This window comes from Tursiops truncatus, chromosome 11 (genome assembly GCF_011762595.2).
Source record: "Tursiops truncatus isolate mTurTru1 chromosome 11, mTurTru1.mat.Y, whole genome shotgun sequence".
Classification (NCBI taxonomy): domain Eukaryota; kingdom Metazoa; phylum Chordata; class Mammalia; order Artiodactyla; family Delphinidae; genus Tursiops; species Tursiops truncatus.
The window spans coordinates 96470327-96492997 of record NC_047044.1 but is presented as its reverse complement, the minus strand read 5'-3'; the positions used below and the strand labels follow the sequence as shown (position 1 = coordinate 96492997).

General features: G+C 51.7%; 1 long non-coding RNA gene across 1 annotated transcript; it reads right to left on the bottom strand.

The window, feature by feature from the left end:
• Positions 1-227: 227 nt before the first annotated feature.
• Positions 228-22602, bottom strand: LOC117314303 (uncharacterized). The gene is made up of 3 exons (XR_004529063.2): positions 22239-22602; positions 9499-9640; positions 228-3713 (listed from the first exon to the last, which is right to left on the bottom strand). It is a non-coding gene; the product is annotated as an uncharacterized lncRNA (long non-coding RNA).
• Between the last annotated feature and the right edge of the window lie 69 nt (positions 22603-22671).

The window sequence follows — 22671 nt, the reverse complement described above, 5'->3', positions numbered from 1 at the left end:
CGGCCGCGGTGGTGGCGCCAAGTGTGTGACGGGAAGATGAGGAAAAGAGTCCCCTCCCGACCGGCTGACCTTCCCCATGTCACACAGAAGTGGGGAAACTGAATCCCGGGGGTGACTCATCTGAGGTCACTCGGCTATAAACAGGATGTCACCAGGGCCGCTTCCCACAGGCCTGTGAAGGCGCTTGGCGCCTCCCTTCCACCACCACCCCCCACCGTGTCTCCCCTACCCCTGCTCTCGAACCCCTGCCCTCCGCACTTCTCCACACTTCTGTCCTGGGTCCCACTCTCACAGGACCTTGCTCTTCTCAAGAAGCTGATGGCCCTCCGCTGCAGTGTTAGTTGCCAACAACTAAAGTCATTTCCTATCCTAGGGGTATTTGCATTGAACACGCACCTCCTAGACCCCCAGACCTCCACAGGTATTTCTCTCTGACTGTGTAACGCCAGGCACAGTGACAGATGCTAGGAGCTGCACTGAAAACCACAGATGCCACTTCAAACCAAAGCATCTCGGGAATTCCCTGGCGGCCCAATTGTTAGGGCTCCGCGCTGTTGCTACCGTGGCGCAGGTTCAATCCCTGGTCGCGGAAATAAGATCCTACAAGCCACATGGCGGAGCCAAAAAAAAAAAAATTGTGACCAAAGTCTCTCAGATCCACTATCCAGATTCTGTGTCACCCGCTTAGCTCACGCTCTGAGCAGACAGACACACGTAAACACAGGATTTGACCACGGAGTCCAGCTCTGCCGTGGTCCAGCTGGCCCCCCAGTCCCCTTCCCTCACCAGTCTCCTGAAGTTGAAGGATGCAGGGTCTCTCTGAGGTCACATGAGAAGGCCCAGGCCACTTCCATCTTTTGAGATTACCGGTACATATATTTTATAAAATGAAGAAATGCCCCAAGCAGGGTTATGGAACTTGTGTTCTATTTTAAACATTTACTTGCAAAGTTTACACTTTCAACCCCAAAGGATAGTGCAATCTAACGGCGCTGATCCGCAGAATAATTTCAGGATTTATAAGAAACGTGCACGTATCCTGAACTCTCAGGCAGAGCGGTCTAGTGGGGAGATAGGGGGGAGTTTACAGACGAACAGCAGCGACTTCTTTCAGTTCCGTGGGCGTGTCTCTGTGATGATTGCAGCTCACTTTGTTGGGAGATGAAGTCCACGAAAATGAGACAGGAGTCCAGGGCTGAAGCTCCTCTCGCCCGGCTCTCCAGGGAATTAATTCCTAGACGCCCTCCTACAGCTGAGCCTGGCTGAGCGGCTGCTCTCGCCCGCATCCTGGACCTAGTCTCTCTTCTCTTGCAACAAGCCTGCCTGGAAGGCCATCCGCTTCTCCTCCGGGCTAGGTGCAAATTCCCTTTCTGTTCCACGAGACCTGCCATCACCCTGCTATGCCCTCTCTCCCTCTCCCTAGTGCCAGGAGAGTCACCAGCTGCTTCTCCTCCTAGTGCCCAAAGCATAACTCAAGTACTGTAAGTACTGGAAAGGAAGAGGAACTTCACAGCTACAAACACCGCCTCGGCCAGGGGATCAAGGTCAACACCAACATCATAGGTCATAGTGATAGAACATACCCTTGACATGTAATGAACATGGGACTTGACCTCTGTGATCTTCCTCCCCAAAACCCATAACCCCAGCCCAATCATGAGAAAAACATCAGACAAATCCCAATTGAGGAACATTCTGCAAAATTCCTCCCAATTGTCAAGGCCATCAAAAACAAGGCAAGTCTGAAACACTGTCACAGCCAAGAGAAGCCCAGGGAGACAGGATGACTAAAGGTAACGTGGGATCCAGGATGGGATCCTGTAATGGAAAAGGAACATTAGGGGAAAAATAAAGAATTCTGAATAAACTGTGGACCTCACTTAATAATAACGTATTGATATTGGTTCATTAATAGTGACATGTGTACCACATTAATGTTAGATATCAATAATAGGGGAGACTGGGCGTTGGGTGTACGGGAATTCTCTGTACTACGTCTGTGCAGTAATTCTGTGAATCTAAAATTGTTCTAAAATTAAAAGTTTATTATTTAAAAAAATGAATTATGAATGAGTGGCTCTGTTTCATCCTTACCCACCTCTAAAACACAAAGTACTAGGCTTAACTAGAGGGCAGAATGGCGGGCGGATACGAACACAGGCTCCAGCCTCAGACACGTGAGGTCTGAGACCTGGCTCTGTCACTCACTGCTGCTGTGTCCTGGGGGGGTTACTGGACCCCTCTAAGCCTCAGGTTCCTTCATTTTAATGGGAAGGAGTGGTAACTACAGCGACAATTTCGTGGAACTGTTCACAAGATTAGTGTGTAAAGCCCTTAAGTCAGAAAATTTTCACTGTGCTGTTGATCTGTTGTGTGGCCGGGACCCAAGGACATCTGGGCGCACGGCTGCCCGTCATGGGGAGAGCTGAGTGGCCAGAGGCCTCCACCACGAAGAGGGTCACGTCCTCTGGGGGAGGATGGAGTCCAGGGGAAGGGGAGGAAGGCAGGTCTGGGAGGCCTCCCGTAAGTGACCACACTCAAGGGCCTCCTTGCCATGCCGGGAAGTACAGGGTGTTGCGTCCACTACAAAGGCTACAGAGGCATCCTGGTCTCTGTTCATGACCCAGAGCACAATGGCCGGAAGAGCCACTCAGGGCCCAGGCCCAGCAAAACAGACAGCATCTGCGCCTCCCCTCGGAGTCCCCACCTCTCGCAGGACCGCTGGCTGCACCACCACCCCGAGGAAACTGCAGGGAACCTGGGCCTCCAGCGCCCTCACCAGCCAGGCCGCAGCAAGGCCACCTCAGAGCGGCCAGGCCGGCAGGGCCCTGAGCCCACCCCTCGGAACTTATGGAGCACAGCTGTCCGTGGGCAGCCCTGGGGGGCACCTGCTGTCCAGACAGGTGGGCAGAGGCCTGTGCTAGGCCAGCTGGGGCATGAGTCCTGACGCTGCCACATGGCCTTGAGCAATCTCTAACCCCTCAGTGTCTCAGCTTCCTGCCCCATCCTGGGGAGAACGGGCCTGTCTGCAAAACCTCACACCCTGGGACTTCCCTGGCGGTCCAGTGGTTAAGACTTTGCCTTCCAGTGCAGAGGGTGTGGGCTTGATCCCTGGTCGGGGAGCTAATATCCCATGCCTCACGGCCAAAAAAACCAAAACATAAAACAGAAGCAATATTGTAACAAATTCAATAACGACTTTAAAAACGGTCCACATAAAAAAAAAAAAAAACAAACCCTCACACCCCAGGAATCAAAGAACCCAGGTGGATGGAGGGGCAGAGGGCCCTCCCGCCCCCCAGCTTTCTCACTCCCCAGGCCACCCTGTGGCTCCGCGGCTCCACACGGCAAGCAGCAAGGGCGCTGGGGGGCCACGTGTGCTCTTCAACACAGAACCCGCTGATCCCTGCAGGTGAGGCTTGGCCCCATTTGAATGATGTGGAAACTGAGGCCCGGGGGCTGAAGTGACCTCAAGTCACCCATCAGGTCAGTGACAGAACTGGTCCTGGGGCCAGACTCCTCCTCTGGTGCCTCTTCCTCACCTCAGAGCAGAGGCTTCACTGCTGTCCTCAGCTGAGTCGGCACACCGGGTTCCCGAGTCTTCGCCTGCCTGGGCTTCACGCTTCACCTCTGTGATCTCCTGGCCTTCATCTACCGTATGGGGAGTATATGCTCGCAGAACATCCAGTTTCTTTGAGGGACTGTGGCAGTCTCTGTGGGACGGACAAAACAAACAAAAACACCACCTCAGTTTCTGCCCTCAAGGACCGTAAACTCTAACAACAATAACTAAAGCTTGAAAACCACCCTACATGCCTTTCCTTTTCTCACTTTTCCTTCAGAGCAGGCAGGCGTAGTTAGTGCTGTTTTACAAACGCAGACTCGAGATGGAAGGGGAAGCCTAAGTGGAGAGCTGTGATGTTCTGACTGAATCCCATGGTACCTTCTACCTGCGGCACCATCTCCAAGAGAACTAGAATGGAAGGCAAAATTTGACGATGACCATTGCTTCATGTAGGACTCTCTCAGCTGCAAGTGACCAAAAAAAAGGGGGGGGGGGGTGACAAAAACAAAATAGGAAATAGGAGCTCACTTAACTGAAAGGTCCAGGGGTCAGGCTGGGCAGCCTGCCTGGGACCTCAAAGACCTGAATTCTCTCCATTTCTCAGCAGCTGTCTTCCTCAGGCCACATGTGATGACAAATGGAGAGCGTGGTTCCAGGGTTTGTGCATCCAGGTTCAAGCTCATCAGGGAGGAACCCCTACCTCTCCCGCAGAAACCGCAGCTGAAGTCTCACTGGCCCTGGGTGGAGCCCAAATCCCTCCCCAAACTCATCACTGTGGCTTTGGTGATCCATCGTGGCTTTGGCCAGTGAGGCTGAATTACAGAGCTGGATCAACCGCACCCAAAGCAAAAGGGCAGAGAGAGGGTGGGGAGGGAGAGAGTCTTAAAGGAAATTTGAGATCCCGGACGATAAATACCCCAACGTCGGTCTCCTCCTGCCCTCCAAACAGATGGTCCAGGAGGCCGGGTGAAGCAGTGTACAAGGTCAGAGCAGGTTAGAGAGGGTTGCCAGAGGGAGGCAAACAGAAAATAACCAGCACACCAGGGTGAGGCCTAGATGCACCCCCGCCCGCCACTCTCGGGAGCAAGCCCAAGTTCTCAGCCTGGAGTAGCGGGTGCTCTGGCCACACTTTCTCCCTCCGACCCCGGTCCCCTCTCTCACCACCCTGACGCCCAAGCCCCTTACCCCAGACCGACAGAGCCCGTCCCCAACTTCCCGCCTTGCCAGCTGCTACTCCCTCGGCTTGTAGTGTACTCTCTCTCTTCCCCACCCCCTCCCTTTCTTTACATGTCGAACTCCTATTCATCCTTCAAGGCCTTTTTCTGATGGCACCTCCTCCATGCAGACTGCACCAAGTCCCACACTCAGAGTATCTCCTCTGTCCCCACAGCATCCCTACATAGAGCCCGCCAGAGCAGCTGTGGCCTTGTCCTGGGGCCGTTTGCCTGTCTGTCTCCCTGCCCAGCTGTGAGCTCCCTGGGGCTGGGGACTGAGTCTACTCAGCTCTCCGTCCTTGGCTCAACTGCACTGTCAGGCACATAGTCGGCCCATAAATATTCACTGAATATATGAATAAAAGATGAGGAGAAGACTTCTGTGTCCTTCTCATCCCCCCTGCCTTTTTCTGGTCCCACAACAGAGAAGCACGCAGGCAGGAGTAAAGAGAAAGAGGGGCATGTACCCCAGTAGCCCCCGCACTTTCCTCTCCCAATCCAGTTTCAGGCTCTGCCTTACATAATATGGGAAGCCTTTCTCCTTGGCCTTTCTATTGCTGGAAAGTGCTATAGGTGTGAGTTGTGTGGACCTGAGGAAAAAGTGTTATCCACCAGGCCCTCTACCCTGTCCCCAGAGCCCCAGGGCTACCTGGGCTGCCTCAGCAGGACTTTCTCCAGAACACAGCCCCACACGGGAGAGGTCTGGACCAGCTGGCGTGATCACGAGGGGTACCCTGCTGCCCCTGCTTATTCAGCACCTACATTTGTCAAAGCCTCTCTGACCAGCCCAAGGGGACAAAATTCCTTCTTTCCTCCTTCATTCACATAGTCGTTCATTTACAAACAGGGTGTCACACACTGAGGACACAGCAGCAAATGAACACAAAGGACCTGCAGTCTAGAGGGGCGACAGATACTGAACCGGAAACAATCTGTGTGATGAGACCCACAAGAAGGGGAGAAGGGGAGGGGGAAACAAGACAACAGCTGAAGAAAGCCAGAAGCAGAAGGGTCCGCACAGGCAGCTCGCCCTCCCCTTCTAGCCTGAACTCCAGAAATCAAGGGACCAGGAGACGAGCATCAGCGGGCAGGAGGGGCTTTGCATCGTTTCCTCGGGGGCATCACAGAGGACCACAGGCTGGGGGCCGAAACGCCGGAGATGCGTCCTCTCACTTTCTGGGGCCCAGCAGCCTGCGATGGAGATGCGGGCGGGGTGCTTCCTTCTGATGGGCAGAGGGGGAGGGCAGTTGAGCAGGTTCTTGTTTTGTTGACCCTTAGCCCTGCTGCACTCCTGAGAGGGCCACTTCCCTAGCACATTTCCAGGCCTGGCTGACTCACTGGACAGGAAGGGAAGGGCTGCAAGGGCTGGCTGCCGACCAGGGACCCCTCGTCTCTGGCCACGCCTGACACAGCCTTCTGGGGAGCCCACACACACCAGCCCTCCCCTCTCTGTGTGTCCTGCCTTTGCTAGCAGGTGGTCACTCAGCCCTCTTGGGTAGGGGGATGCTACACGGGCCCAGCTCTCCCTCCCTGGACGGTCCCTTATCCAGGGGCCCAGCTGTCCTGAGAGGCTTCCACTATAAGTCACTCATCCATCCACACATACTGAGCCCTTGCTTCCCTTTCAACAAATAAGTATCAGCACCCACCGTGGACGCCATCTAGGCCCTGGAGATACAGCGGCAAACGTAAGGACTCGCCACGGCCCCCGTGAAGTTCACATTCAAGTGGATGGAGACAAAGACCAGAAACATCAACATATACCATGTCAGCTGGTGATAAAGTCAACAGAGGGAGCAAAGCAGGGGAGACGACAGGGATGCATGGAGTGGGCAGGGCTGTGCCACGCCTCCAGCCAAGGAGCCATCTCCGGTACGGGTCCTTTGGAGCGAGCCCCAGAGAGGGAAGGAGTGGGGGAGACGGATCAGCTGAAGGAGCAGCGGGAGGCCAGGTCGGAGGGGCAGCGTGCCCACCAGCTTCAAGCAACACCCTAGGGACTTCCCTGGTGGCACGGTGGTTAAGAATCACCTGTCACTCTTTTAAAGTGTGCGTGGATATGTACTACAGGGGGGAAAGGTGGGGAAATGTACAGTCACACACAGGGGGAAGAAGAAGAGAACATGCATGTCCCCTTGCTGGCTACATACTGCAGGAATACGTGCCTCTCAGTCTTTGTTGGTTCTGAAGCTTCCTGAAGTGTGCTGACATTTGGGCTGCACAGAGACCCTCACCTTCTCTTTCACCTCCTCTTCTAGAATTGCTTTGCTCTATTTTTGTATCTATAAATATGTCATGATGATCATTAATAATGTTAATGATATCGCTGCAAATGATGCCATACACAAGGTTTGGCTTCTTGGAACATTTATAAACCCAAACCAGTAGCTGTCACCTCTCATGTTGCTTTCAAGTCCTTCCATTTAAGTAACTTCTTTTTACCTTACAAGTCTGCCTGATTGACCTTTGAACTTATCCACCCCTAAAAGCTGTGCCCAGTTCTCTGGGTCAAGCTGGATGGTGACGAGTGGCAGCAACACACACTTCTCTTCGCTTCCTCCTGAAATTTGCTTAAAGCTGAGATCAGTAAGGATTCTGACACTAGTGCATTGCTCCTGGAGCTAAAGTCATTCTACGGAAGTTTGCTTATTAGTTTCAGGACCCAAAACAACACAAGTCCCTCCTCCTTGATAGCTCCTTCACATCTCAATCCTGCAGTCCTTACTCAGGCAAACTGTGCACTGCCAGAGGGGCCCTGGGCTCTGCCACACACCCAAAGGAGGTCTTCTCAGTGTATTTCTAAATGGCCTTACACTTGGTAGAAGAAACTGAACGGTTGCTCCAATGCAGTTGCAGTCTGCAATCTGCTAAGTCAGGGCTCTCATTTGTGTCCGAGTTGGCCTGATATGGACTGCATCTGGTTTACGTATAGATGGGTCCTGTTGGGGTATGTGCACAGACATGAGAGCGTGCGTATGTATGCCCTCTGTGAGATAGATATATATATATATATTTACATATATATATATATTTACATATATATATGTAAATATATATTCACACATCTCTATATATTTTAATGTATTGCACATGTATATTTAAAATATATATAAAAGAACTCTAAAAAAAAAGAACCCATCTGCCAATGCAGGCCACATGGGTTCGAGCCCTGGTCCAGGAAGATCCCACATGCCACGGAGCAACTGAGCCCATGGGCCACAACTACTGAGCCTGCGCTCTAGAGCCCGCAAGCCACAATTAATAAAGCCCGCGTGCTGCAACTACTGAAGCCGCGCACCGCAACTACTGAAGCCTGCGCGCCTACAGCCCGTGCTCCGCAATAAGAGAAGCCACCGCAATGAGAAGCCCATGCACTGCAACGAAGAGTAGCCCCCGCTCACCGCAACCAGAGAAGGCCCGCGCGCAGCAACGAAGACCCAATGCAGCCAAAAATAAATAAATATATATATATTTTAAAAAAGAAACAACCTAGTGTCCAGGGTGTGTGTGTTGGGGGAGGGTGAGTGGGGACCAGATGCACCGTTAAGGTATGGGCATCATATCACAGGCCCTGAGGAATTGGGGTTTAACCCTGAGGAACTGGAGATTTTAAAAGTTGAGAACAAAATGTCCCATGTCCGCAAGGAGCTTCCCGTCTAGAATCAGAAGTGGAACAATCCCCAGCAGGGGCTACGCTGACAGTGGGCTTCCTGCTAAAGGCTCTTGGAACGCAGGAGTGTTCTCTGCCGGCCCTGGGGAGACGCCGCCTGCCTCAGCTTAGAAGCCTGCCGCTCTGCGTCAGGGCCGGCTTTTGACTCTTTGTCCCCAGAGCGGGTGCTTGTTTGTTTGTTAGTCATAAATTTAAATTGAGGGGGAAAGTGTCGTAATACCTCGGTTAACCACTTTGCCTCGGAGAACTGAGCTGATCCAGCCACGGCCAGCCCCGTGCCATGGAAAGCAGGACACAGCGCGTGCACGCGTGCGTGGGGCGGGGTGTGCATCGACACGCCGCTGCCTTCCTTTGTCCCTTCCAGCTTCGGGGTTTTCCTGGGACTGTTCCTCTCTTCTGGAGGGAGGGGCGGGGGCGGGTAGCGGAGATGGGGAAGGACTTGGGAGGCACGCTGGAGAGTGTCTGTGGCAGAAACAGACTGCGTACAAGCAACCGGGGCCACCAGAGAGAGAAATAGGAGCGGAGCCCATGTAAATGCACTGACCGAGAGCATTCCTGTGGTTCTAAGCAGATCTGGACAAGTTCACGCAGGGAGGGGTACCGTGTGATGGACCAGGGCCAGAACTAAAAATAAGCCGTGTTTCTATGCCGAGCGGGAGCGCTAGCATCTGTGGGACTGTGGCAGAGGAGAGGGGAGTTTCTGCGCCCCCAGGCACAGTGAGGCCAGAGAAGAGGCGAGGGAGGGGTTGGCCGGGCCTCCGTCTCAGCAGTGAGATAGGATGATGCTCCCCCCAAACAGGAGACCTCTCTCCCCTTCCCAGCTGGGAAGCCGAAGCCCAGAGAAGGCAGAAGTCGGGCAGGGAAGGACTGAGGCAGAGGCTGTCCCGCAGCAGAAGAAAGACTCCAGGCGTTACTGCTGGCCAACCCTGGAGGCTGGCCCATCCCTGCCAGAGTAGCAGAGAGGGGTGGGGCCGCCTCCAAACCTCCTCCCCAGGGAGCAGTTAAGGAGCCCAGGAGTGGCCTGGAGTGGAGGGAAGGGACACAGCACTTACTGGGTGTTCACTAGACGGGGGTGTTTTCCACAGGGTCCCACAACGATCCTGAAAGGTGGGTATTTCGCTCCGTTTTGACAGATTATGAAAACAGGATTCTGGACTTCTCTGGTGGTCCAGGGGTTAAGACTCTGTGCTGCCACTGCAGGGAGGGAGGGAAGGAAGGAAGGGAGGAAGGAAGGAAGGAAGGAAGGCAGGAAGGAAGGAAGGAAGGAAGGAAGGAAGGAAGGATGGGAGGGAGGGAGGGAGGGAGGGAGAGGAAGAAAGGAAGGAAGGAAGGAAGAAAAAAGGAAAGGAAGGAAGGAAGGAAGGATGGGAGGGAGGGAGGGAGAGAGAGGAAGAAAGGAAGGAAGGAAGAAAGGAAGGGAGGAAGGAAGAAAGGAAGGAAGGAAGGAAGGATGGAGGGAGGGAGGGAGGAAGGAAGGAAGAAAAAAGGAAAGGAAGGAAGGATGGGAGGGAGGGAGGGAGAGAGAGAGGAAGGAAGGAAGGAAGGAAGGAAGGAAGGAAGGAAGGAAGGGAGGAAGGAAGGGAGGAAGGAAGGGAGGAAGGAAGGGAGGAAGGAAGGGAGGAAGGAAGAAAACAGGGTTCACAAAAGACTCACATAATCCCAAGGCCACCCAGCATGTCAGTGGCAGAGCTGAGACTGGACCCCAAGGCTCTGCCCCCCAAGCCTGCACTCCTTCTGCCACCCGTCACTCATCTAAAAGGCAGAAAGGGAAGCAGACCCTTTCCAGGTGGCCCCAGAGGGCAGAACAGGGACAGGGGTCACAGGCGGGGAGGAAACCTTTGTAATAACCAGAACTACCCACAGTAAGTGGCCGGCCTCAGGAAGCGGCAAGCTCGTGCACAAGCTGGCTGCTGGGGACCCTGAGAGGGATCCAGGAGGTTCCCATCACTCTCAGGGTCTGCGCCATGTGGAAGCAGCACGGGAGCCTGGCCTGCCTGGGTCTGACATTGCCCTTGACCTGTCCTTGGTGTGGGAAGGAGGGAACCTTAAGTCTGGGAAGAAGGGAACCATCTCTGGAAGCTGCCTGCTAATGGATCAATCATTCGAGCAGTTTGCAACCCTGATATCCAGCACCAAGCGGTCGGAACAGAGCCCGGTCCTCAGGCTGCTGAGTACCTTCTAGGGCAATAGGGCTCCCACACAGAGGGAAGCAAGCACGCCAGACCCAGGCAAGAGAGGGTGTTTGCTGCAGAAACAAGGGCTAATTTACGGGCCGCCTCCCAGGTTTATAAGGAGTCAAAAGACAGGACAATGGGGCCTGGAGAACCCAGGGAAAGTGCCTTGCGCTAATAATTATAGTGTTAATAGTGTTATTCACAGCTGTCTTTTTTTTTTTTTTTTGAGCATTTACTATGTGCCAGACACTGTGCTGAATGTTTCGGATGCATTGTAGGATTTAACCCTCAGAGCACCCCGTGAGACAGGTGCTTTTATCACCTTTTTACAGACAAGGAGACAGGCCCAGAGAAGGGATGTAACTCGCCCAAAATTGCACAGCGAACGTGGCAGAGCTGGGACTCAAGCCCGGATCTGTCAGACTCCAGGCTGGTGCTTCTGCCATCTCTGCCCTGACACAGAAATAGCTCCAAGACAGAACGTAATTGTTTCCTATTGCTGCTTAACAAATTAGCACAAACCTAAACACACGTTTATATAACATTTGTGTGGGGCAGAAGTGCGAGCTAAAATCAAGGTGTCAGCAGGACTGCCTTCCCTTCTGGAGGCTCCAGCGGAGAATTCAGTTCTTTGCCTTTTCCAGCTTCAGGAGGCCATACTCAACCCTCAGTACGTGGCCCCTTCCTTCGGCTTCAAAGCCGGCTTTGCCGTGTCTCTCTGACCTTTACTCACACTTCCCCTGACCACAGCCAGCGAAGACTCTGATTTTAAAGATCCCCGTGACTAGACTGGGTCCCCCTGGGTAATTCAGGGTCACCTCCCCATCTCAACACATTCACAGGCTCCAGGGATTAGGGTGTGGGCGTTTCAGGGGCCATTATTCTGCCTAGCACTTATAATAAAGTGGGGAAAAAGCAAAGGCACCAGTAGCAAGGTACTTAAAAGGGGAGGGAGGGAGGAGTGAGTAATTATATGTATTAGTATTTGCATAAAGGATACATAAAACCAGCATTGGTTATTGGAGGAGAACCAGGCTGATGGGGGACAAGGCTGGATGGGGATATTTTGTGTTATCACAGAAGTGTTCAAACACACACAAAACTAGAGAGAATAGTCTAGTGAATCCTTCTACCCGTCACCCAGCATCAACAGTTACCACCGTTTTGCCTTCTAGTTTCATTTATCTCCCCACCTTTTGGGAAAGGACTGAAAATGTATAGCAAATCCCACACATCGTATCACTCTAGCTTTAAAAGCTTCAGTATGTAGCTCTAAGAGACAGGGGGTTTTCAGAAGTATACCACAGCTCCATCATCACACCTAATAAACTTAAAAATAGTTTCTTACTATCATCTAATACTTAGTTTATATTTAAATTTCCCTAACTGCCTACAAACTTTTTTTTTTTTTTAATAATTGGTTCATTTGGATCAGGACCCAGACAAGGCCCTCATGCCTTTTTTTTAATAATTGGTTCATTTGGATCAGGACCCAGACAAGGCCCTCATGCTGTACTGGGTTGAGGTGAGTCCTAAATTTCTCTCAACCTATAACAATTTCCAGGAGATACACTCTTCCCTCTCTACACTTTTATATCTTTATTTCTCAATCATGTAAATGAATGATCTACACAGAAGTTAAATTCGGGAGACAATGCAAATCTAATGCTGCGTGGAGAGTTAAAGGATGGGGGTGAAGAAGACCATCCCAAGCAGGGGACTCAGGAGCAGAGAGGAGGGGGGCGGGGGAGGGGGGGCCCCGCCGAAGCCCCCGGAGGTGGGTGGAGTCAGGGAGCCCAGGGGTCCAACATTCTGGGGGGTTTCCTGGTCTGCTTGGCAGAGGTAGGTGGAAGGGTTGCAGGGACACCAGCGCCAGCCTAGGCTGCAGCATCCTGAGGAAAGTCCCCAAAGGGGACTTTATAAATAAATCAATAAAAGGACGATGCAACCTTATCTAAATGTGCAGCCGAGAAACCACAGGACACCCACCACCCACCAAGCCGAGCCTAGTGTTACACCAAAGCACCCCCAGACCGGACAGCGGAAGAACACACAGGCAGGTAATCACGAAGGACAGAGGAGCCGCTGAAACTCCCAGACGTGAGAGACCTGAGCTCTGTGCCCGCTCTGCCTTCAGCCGTCTGCAGGATCCTGTGAAGGTCACCTGCAGACGCAGCACCTTGAGTAACCATGGCTGGGGGAGCGGGGAGTAAGCAACAGCATGCACCAGCATGTGCTTGGATTTGCATAAAGGTTACATAAAAACCAGATGAGAGTGGGACTTCCTTGGTGGCGCAGTGGTTAAGAATCCGCCTGCCAAGGCAGGGGACACAGGTTCGAGCCCTGGTCCGGGAAGATTCCACATGCCGCGGAGCAACTAAGCCCGTGCGTCACAACTACTGAGCCTGTGCTCCAGAGCCCACGAGCCACAACTACTGAGCCCATGCGCCACAATTATGGAAGCCTGCGTGCCTAGAGCCTGCGCTCCGCAACAAGAGAAGCCACTGCAATGAGAAGCCCATGCACTGCAACGAAGAGTAGCCCCACTCGCGGCAACTAGAGAAAGCCTGCGCGCAGCAATGAAGGCCCAACACAGCCAAAAATAAATAAATAAATTTATCAAAAAAAAAAAAATGAGAGTCAAAGCGATCCTGAGTATGGAAGGAGCAGTGGAAATTCTCCCCACTTAATATTGCTAACAGCCAGATCCCAAAGCCCCACTCCCCATATTATCCCTGACTGAAAGAGGGGTTGCTGCAGGATGAATAGGAGTTTGCTGGGAATAGGAAATTCACTGTAGACAAAGAGAATGAGAGAGTCAAAGGAAGAGAGGCGGGAATGAGCCCAGGGCGTTCAGAGAATTAAAACGAATTCAAAGTGCTAAATCAATGTGGGATCTTGGATTGGACTCTGGGACAGGAAGAGGACATTAGTGGAAAAACAGGTGAAATCTGAATAACATCTGCAGCTTAGTTAATAGTACTGTACTTAGTTTTGACAAACCACGTTTTTTTTCAGATGTTGACATTGGGGGGAAGCTGTACTATCTTTGCAACTTTTCTGTAAACCTGAAATTATTCCAAAATAAAAGAGTTAGTAAGAAAGAGAGAGAAGGAAAAAAGACAAAAAGAGTAGTACAAAATGGCTAAAGCATGTAAGTTGCCAGAAGGGGGGAAACGGTGATGGGCATCAGCAGAAGCCGGCTTACCGGGGCCTCCTGTGCCCCACCACGGGGTCCAAACTCCATCTCTCTGCAATACTCCACGGCGATGTCCCCTCTTTCTGAACCCTTCCCACAGGCCCCAGGGGGACGCCAGCCACAGTTTCTTACATTCATGTTCATCTTAACTATATTTCACCTGCCCATATGTGCCTGAACACACACACACAAAGATCCCAGGTCTGCTACACACACACACACACACACACACACGCACGCACACACACAGCTCATCTAGGAGGAGCCCTGTGTCCAGCCTCTAATCCCCCCCCCCTGCCCCCGGGAATCTAGAACCATCACCCAGAACAGAGGTCAGCAGCCATCCCCATTCCCCGTGGTGGAGGAAAAGCAGTCACCCTCCCGGCTCCGCAGCTGTGAAAAGGGAGCCTCAGAAGGACAGGCTCCAGCAAAGGCAGGACCAAGACGCAAACTCTCCACCTGTCTTCGGCCCCAAAGACTCAGACGCTCAGCTTGCGGGGGGGCACCTTCAAGATGGCACAACCCCTCGGGTGTCACCTGCAGTCCCTTCACCCACCTCCACAACCAAAGGACAAGAAAGACAGAGCACCCATGTTAACACAGCCATTTACGCCGCGCAGAGGTAGTTCAGCACCCGGGTCCTGGAGCCAGATCCCCTGGGCTCAAATCCCGGCTCCGCTGCTTCCCAGCAAGTGAATTCATGTGGCCTCCATTTCCCCATGTGTGAAATGGACATAGTAAGACTCTCAACCTCAGAGGGCCGTTTGAGGATTAAACGGGTTTCCACATAGCAGTTGTGCCCATCCCAGTGTTCGTTCTTTGGGCTCCTACTGTGGGTACTACAGGAGCTGATCATCTACTGGGGGACATTTTTTAAAAAAGATGCATGAAACATGAAATTACTGGGAATTCCCTAGCAGTTGAGTGGTTAGGACTCCGTACTTCCACTGCAGGGGGCACGGGTTCGATCCCTGGTCGGGGAACTAAGATCCGCATGCCTCGCGGCTCAGCCAAACAAAAAAACACACACATGAAATTACCATCCAGGACACACACATGAAATTACCATCCAGGACACACACATGAAATTACCATCCAGGACACACACATGAAATTACCATCCAGGACACACACATGAAATCACCATCCGGGACACACACATGAAATTACCATCCGGGACAACGTCTGATCAGAGTCTAGCAGGTGACTCAGAAAGCAACTGCTACAGGAGCGCTGAGAGGGAGGGCCAGCGCAGACCGGGATGATCGAGGATTCGGGAAACGCAGGGGCCGAGCTGGCCTCAAAGATGGGGGCTGTTTATGGGGGAGAAGAGAAAAGGATGGGCCAGGGACTGGGGCAGAGGGAAGAGGCGGTGGGAACCCAGCCATAGGTGTGGGTGTGCATGCGGTGTCCCAAGAGAGGGAACAGAATTGTAAATACTATAGGTTGTGACAAGAGAGCAGAGGGCCTTTATGATGAGCTTAGAATTAGGACACGAGCCTTTCATACATTCAGAAAATATTTACTGTGCACCTGCTGTGTGTCGGGTACTGTGCAAGGCCCTTGGGATACTTCTGAGAACAAGACAGTCACAGTCCCTGCTCTGGAGGAGCTTACGTTCCTGCGGAAGGAGGCAGATTATAAACAAAACACATACTAAGAAAATTCTTTCCTCTGTTAGAAGGTGATAAGTGTGATGGCAAACAATTTAGCAGTAAGTGGAGCCCAAGAGGTTTTCGAGCAGGAAAAAGGCGCGAAGCAAAGCTTTAGGAGTTACGACAAAAAGACGATATTAAATATTAGTCACTGGGGCTTCCCTGGTGGCGCAGTGGTTGAGAATCTGCCTGCCAATGCAGGGGACACGGGTTCGAGCCCTGGTCTGGGAGGATCCCACATGACGCGGAGCAACTGGGCCCGTGAGTCACAACTACTGAGCCTGCGCGTCTGGAGCCTGTGCTCCGCAACAAGAGAAGCCGCGATAGTGAGAGGCCCGCACACCGCGATGAAGAGCGGCCCCCGCTCGCCGCAACTAGAGAAAGCCCTCGCACAGAAACGAAGACCCAACGCAGCCAAAAATAAATTAATTAATAAAAAAAAATTAGTTACTTACAACTCTTCGTCACCCCCCACCCAATCTCCTGAAGTGGACAGATCCTGAGAAATATGATTTGTTTTGCTGAGCTGGGGTAGTGGGAAGTGGAGGATGCAGACCGGAAATGCCGAGTGAGAGCTACGTTGCTCCCCATGAAGCAGAGGGCGAGGGCCAGAGGCTGGCAGGGGCTGGGCAGGGGTGCAGGAGACCAGGCAGGCGTGGCTGCACAGAATGGAAGTTTGAAGAAAGATCCAAAAAGCATTTTGAGAATGGTGTTCTCTGGCATGCAAGCTGTCACCCCTCACCCCGTTCTCCGTGAAATCTTCATGAACTCCATACTCTGCGCGGGTGGTCTCCACAAGGACTACGCGTGTGTTCAACACACTGAAAAGAAGTTATGGTGGGGGTAGGGCGGCCCAAGGCAGCCCAAGCCCAGTGACGTGGCAAGGCAGTCGGTCCAGCGATGCGTGCAGACTGGATGAGTGAATGACAGGAACGCGGGTAGGAGGATGGGACAGTTGTTGGGACTGAGGAGGGGCTTCGAGGACATGGCCCCATCTTGGGTGGAGCGGGTGGAGAGGAAGCTGAGCCATGAACACGGAGCTGGACTCAGAAGCCCTGAGGTCTGCTTCTCTCTCCAAATCCCTCTCTCTTGGGTGGGGAGGGATAAACTAGGAGGTTGGGATTAACATATACGTACTACTATATATAACACAGATAACCAACAAGGATCTACTGTAGAGCACAGGGAACTCTACTCAATATTTTGTGATAACCTACCTGGGAAACTAACACAACACTGTAAATCAACTATATTTCAGTTAATAAATAAATAAATAAATAAACTTCCTTGAAAAAGATAAAAAATTTTTGAAAGACACCAACAATCCAATAATACCCTGTCATTTGAACAGAGAAAAAAATAAGAAACAAAATAAATCAGTCTCTCCTGCCTTGGGCTTTGCTTCTTCATTTTGAAGTCGGACAGCCTCAGTGGCACCTCCTACCGGTGACGGGAACAGTACAAGGAAGCAGGAAGCACATTCAGTGAGCAGGTGTGGGACCAGCAGGAGCAGAGGAATCCCAGGTGAGAGGAGGGTTCGGGGCTGACTGGAGGGTGTGGGCAAGGAGAAGGGCAGGCGGCTTCTTGTGTAGGGAGCCCCTCGGAGATTATGAAGTCTGATCTTGATGTTTATTTTGAGATGTCTATTCGTATACTATTGACTCTGTGACAAATTACCACAAATTTAGTGGCTTAAAATCAGCACACATGACTTTACAATTCTGCAGGTCAGAAGCCCAAAATGAGTCGGCAGGATGACATTTGCTCCCTCTGGCAGCTCGAGGGGAGAATCTGCTTCCTTGCCACCTCTGGAGCTGCCACCTCTGGAGCTGCCACCTTCCTTGCCATTCCTTGGCTTGCGGCCCTGTGTCCTTCCCATCTCGGCCTGCGCCTCCACGTCTCCCTCTCTGGCTCTGACGCTCCTGCCTCTTCTTCTAAGGACTCGTGGGATTACACTGGGCCCATGAGTACATGCCACGATAGCCTCCCCATCTCAAGATCGTAACGTAATCACACGTGCAAAATCCCTTTTGCCATGGAAGGTAGTATCTTCACGGATTTGGGGGGTTAGGATGTGGGCATATTTGCGGGGACATTAGGGTTAGGGAAATGCTCTACAGGCCCTCAGATATCATGATGAATTTAAGCGCAAAAGAAAAATGGTGGGAGGAACAAGGGGGGATGCACGTCCAGGGAAAGAGGGGAGCAGAGGACAGAGGAGCCATGCCTGAGGGAGACCCACTCCCTGGCAGTTTTTTCACAAGTTTGCAGAGGGCTCCTATGGGCCAGCAAGGGACTGGATGCTTGGAGAACACAGAAACTAACCAAATGCACGTGTATTTAGAGGAGCTCGCCTCCAAAACGTGTACACAGGAGAGATTACGATGAAGCCCAATGAGTCACACAGGAGAGATCCAAACAAGGTAATCCGTGGAGGAAAAGACCGAGTGTTCAAGGCTTCACGGAGTAGTGACATTTGAGCTTAGTAAGAGGCGCAGCAAAGACGTTTCTAGAAGGGAAGGGAGTGAACCAAGGTGGGTGGTACAACCCCAGGGACAGCAAGGGAGAGGTGTCCAGAAAGAAGGGCTGTTCAGCAGGGTCATGGCAAGGAGAAATGGCCACCAGTGTGGCAGCTGGGAGGCCTTAGTGGCCCATGAGAGTGGGTTCTCCAGCCGCCTCCCATAGCTGGAAGCAAGACCGGGCCCAGGAAGACGGGTGTGGCCAGTCCTCAGGTCCCTAGCCCTGTGTTCAAATCTTACCACCAGGTGGGGCACAAGAGCCAGAGTGAACCCTCAGCCAGGGCAGGGGTTTTTCCAGAAACAGGATGCCCTGAGGGAAGGGAGGAAAAGTTCTCCCACTCCATCACCACACAGCCTGGAAGGCCTCACTGCCTTCATGTGATCTCTGACTCAGGGGCTTACCCAGATTTTCCCCTTCCAGTTAAAGCAAAACCGTATTTTTTCCGTTGCTCCCTTTCTTGGTCGCCTGTAGGACTAAAGGCCTCTAACAAACACACTTTGGGGCGGAGGCTCAGGGCACCACACAACAGAGGGGACCTGATATCTCCTAATTCAACATGTCACTGTACAGGCCCAGACAGAGGAGGTGGCTTGTCCAGAATAAACCAAAGGGTGGGATCAAGAACAGAACTCAGATCTCCTCACTCACATTCTCAGGACTCCTCGATTGTACGTAATTTGATGTTTCACCATAGCCCTCTCCCACCAATGGTTTCTTGAGGGTAAATAGTAACAGTAATAGTAACAGTAGCCAACATTCCCTGGGCACTCCAGTGGCAGGTGGATGACCTCAGTCAGTGCTCACAATTACCCTTAGAAGGAGTTTCTTTTATAAGCTTAAATGTTTGCTCAACTCCTCCCATCTGGACTTGTGAATGAGGAGGTGGGGCGGGGAGAGGAGAGGAGAATATAAAAAAGATAAAATCCTTTCTCTCCTTAGACCTGTTCTCCCAAGGCAGGTTCTCCCAACAGCACCATGAGACCTTGTCTGGTTTCCGGCCTCAGCACCCCACACCCTGCTGGACCCCAGCCATCCCTGGCCACGGTGGGTCAGGGGCAGTGACCTAGGAAAGAGTATCAAGACTCCTCTGCCCGTGGCCACTATTGGCCACATTTAGGGAACTTTGTTTCCGTGACTGCTCCTTCCCAGTCCTCCTTCCTTCCCTGTCTCACCCACTATGGTGGTTTCCCCAGCAGCTGCCTGTGGTTTTGTGCCTGTGCCTTTCCACATGGTTCCCTCTGCCTGGAGTTCCCTCCCCAGCCTTGTCTGCTGGCCCACCTTCCAAAGTCAGCTGCGGTGTCCCCCTCGCTGGAAGCCTCTCCCAGCTCAGGCAGACCTGGGTACACGCCCCAGCCCCTGCTGTTTCCTAGGCAACATCTCCCCCTGTTAGCACGAGTTCATGTGCCTGACACACAGTGAGGCCAAACACCAAAACGTCGGAGTTTGGAGCAGAGAAAGGTTTGTCAGGGCAGGGCCATACAAGGAGATGGGTGGCTCACGCCCTAAAAAAACCCCCAAGCTCCAGGAAGGATTTCGAAGGGTTTCAGCAAAGCTTTTTTAAAGCCAGGCAAGGGACAAGGGTCGCAGGGTCTGTGATCAGCTCGTGCACAGTTCTCTGATTGGCTGATGGTGAGGTAACAGGGCAGTGTCACAGGGGTCTTAGCATCCGGTATGTATAGGACACAGAGCAGGCTCTCCAGAAACACTGGAAGAAGAAATGAATGAAATCCTCCTCGGCTCCAGCTGGCCTGACTCTGATCTTGCCCTCGCTACCCCCTCTCCTGGTTTGCCCCCCTCTCTCCAGCCTCCACCCCGTTGCCCCACCCCTTGGTCTCTCACCTGAACTACTATACACCTCACCTTTCAGTCTAACCCCCCAAAGCTCTGAGCCAAGGCCTGGAGATCGAGGTAATGGTCCTTGTCCTCAAGGAGCCTCCTGCCTGCTCCTCCCCTCAACCCTCAACCGCCCCCTGCCACCAGCCACCTAACTACCCAAAGCACAGGTTCCCTGCTTATAAACACTTCGGTGACCCCTCACCCCCGCTTGCAGAGTCCAGGACCATGAGGCACCTCTAGTTACATCCCCACCTTCACCTCCCTACACGCCTCCCCCAGCTGTGAGCTCCAGCCTAGACCCCAGACGGCCCCAGCCCCAGCTTTGCCTGATTCTCCCATGATTGCAACCACTTTTCCTGGGGTTCTGCAGCATGCTTTCCAATTTGGGTCAAAGGCCCCTCCTTTAAGCCCCCCTGGCCTTTAAGCCTCTCTCCTTGACCTCCTGTAACACGCTCATCCCCCTCCTGCCCTAAGGACATAACAGGATACTGAAAGGTGTTTTTGAATGAATGCATCAATGAGACAGATCTAACAACGATAGTAAACAGAGCAAAATATGTACTTTAAAGTGGTAACGCAGGCTGTTTCTGGTGAGTGTTATTTTGAGTTACGGGTTTTTTTTTTTTTTTTGCTTATTGGTATTTTCTGATGTTTCCGTAATTGAGCAGGTTTTGTTTTTGTAATTAAAAAAAAAAAAACACCAAAGGAAACTTCATTTTGAAAAAAATACGAAAGGGTTTTGGGATTTCAAAAGTAGGGGGAATCTCCTCATCCTCTGGTGAGAAACAGGAAAGGAATGTTTAAGGGGCCATAGAATTTCTACAAGTGAAGATAGGAAGGCAGGCCAGCCAGAGGGCACACACCACATGCCAGGTGCAGACCTGGGGTGCTGGGGAGGGCAGAGTGTCCCCTACAGATGCAAGATGAGGAATTTTAACTTATCTCATTGAATGTGGGGAGCTGCAGAAAGAATCCTTCTCTTCCAGTTTTACTGAGATAGAATTGACCTGCAGCACTCTATAAATTTAAGGTGTTCGACATAGTGATTTGACTCACATACATCATGAAATGATTACCATGGTGGGTTTAGTGAATATCCACATCTCATACACATACATTAAAGAAATAGAAAAATATTTATATTTTCTCCTTGTGATGAGAGCTCAGGATTTATTCTCTTAACAATTTTCCTTTATAACTTGCAGCAGTGTTAATTATGTAGTATATTGTACATTACATCCCTAGTACTTATTTACCTTAAAACGGGAAGTTTGTCCCTTTTGACTACCTTCCTCCAATTCCCCTTCCCCTCCCCTCCCCACCTCTGGTAACCACAAATCTGATCTCTTTTTCTGAGTTTGTTTGCTTGTTTTGGAAGTATAAATTGACCTACAACACTGTGTTAGTTCATGATACATAACACGGTGATTCGATATTTCTATACATTTCAAAATGATCACCATGACAAGCTAGTTACCATCTGTCACCATACGAAGATATTACATAATTATGGACTATATTCCCCACACTGTACATTTAATTCCCATGACTCATTTATTCTGTAAGTGAAAGTTTGTACCTCTTAAATCTCCCTCGCGTAATTCTCTCCTACCCCTACCCCCGTTCCCTGTGGCAACCACCTGTTTGTTCTCTGTGTCTATGACTCTGTTTCTGTTTAGTTATATTTGTTTGTTTTTTAGATTCCACATGTAAGTGAAATCATACAGTATCTGGCTTTCTCTCTCTGATTTATTTCTCTCCACATAATACCCTCTAGGTCCATCCATGTTGCTGCAAGTGGCAAGATTTCATTCTTTTTTATGGCTGAGTAATATTCCATTGTGTATATACACATCTTCTTTATCCCTTCATCTATTGATGGACACTTATGCTGTTTCCCTATCTTGGCTACTGTAAATAATGTTGCAATGAACACAGGGGTGCAAATATATTTTCAAGTAGTGCTTTCACTTTCTTTGGATAAATACCCAGGAGTGGAATTGCTGGGTAGTTCTCTTTTTAATTTTTTTAAGGAACCTCCATACTGCTTTCCATAGTGGCTGCACCAACTTACATTCCCCCCAACAGTGGAGGAGGGTTCCCTTTCCTCCACATCCTCGCCAACATTTATCATTTGCGGGACATTTCTGAGCGGGGGAGAAACACCCTAAGCACTCTGGCACTGGAGCTTCAAAGAGGTAGCAGTGGGCAGAGTCAAAGGGCAAGAGCGCGGGTGACGGGGAGTAGAGGCAAGAACAGAAGCCAGGCTACAGGCTTTGTCTTCTCCTCTGGGCCATCTGAACCTCAAGTCCAGGAAGCACTCCCGGACTGCCCGGCCCTCAGACATATTACTATTCAGTGATGGTATCTGAGAATTACTCCCATAAGCTTCCGACCGATCTTCCCACCTGGACGGCGAGCTTCTAATTCCTCCTGCTCCGCATGACGTGCCGAGTAATAGTGTGCTTCACGAGGGAAGGTTTGCAAGGAGCCGCCCCAGGGAGACATAAGGCCAGGCAGCTTCTGTTTAAATCGAGGCCAAAGCAAGAAGAGCCCTCATTCTGCGGCAGCCGGCCTGGGGTTAAGGGACCTCGGCCCCGACCACCGGGGAAGGGGTCTCCCAAAGCAGAGGGCTCGAGAAGGACGGAAACCAGGGGACAACCGGAAGGGCGAGGCCTCCACTTACTCCGGGACGAAAGCAGCCGAAGATGACTGACTGGAAAGACCCCAGGATTGCTGGGAGGAAACGGGGAGGATGGTGGGAAGTCAAGGCCGGCCGACTCGGTGGGAAGGGCCGAGCCAGAGGCGGGAGGGGCTGCGGCCACCGGACCTGGGCGGGGC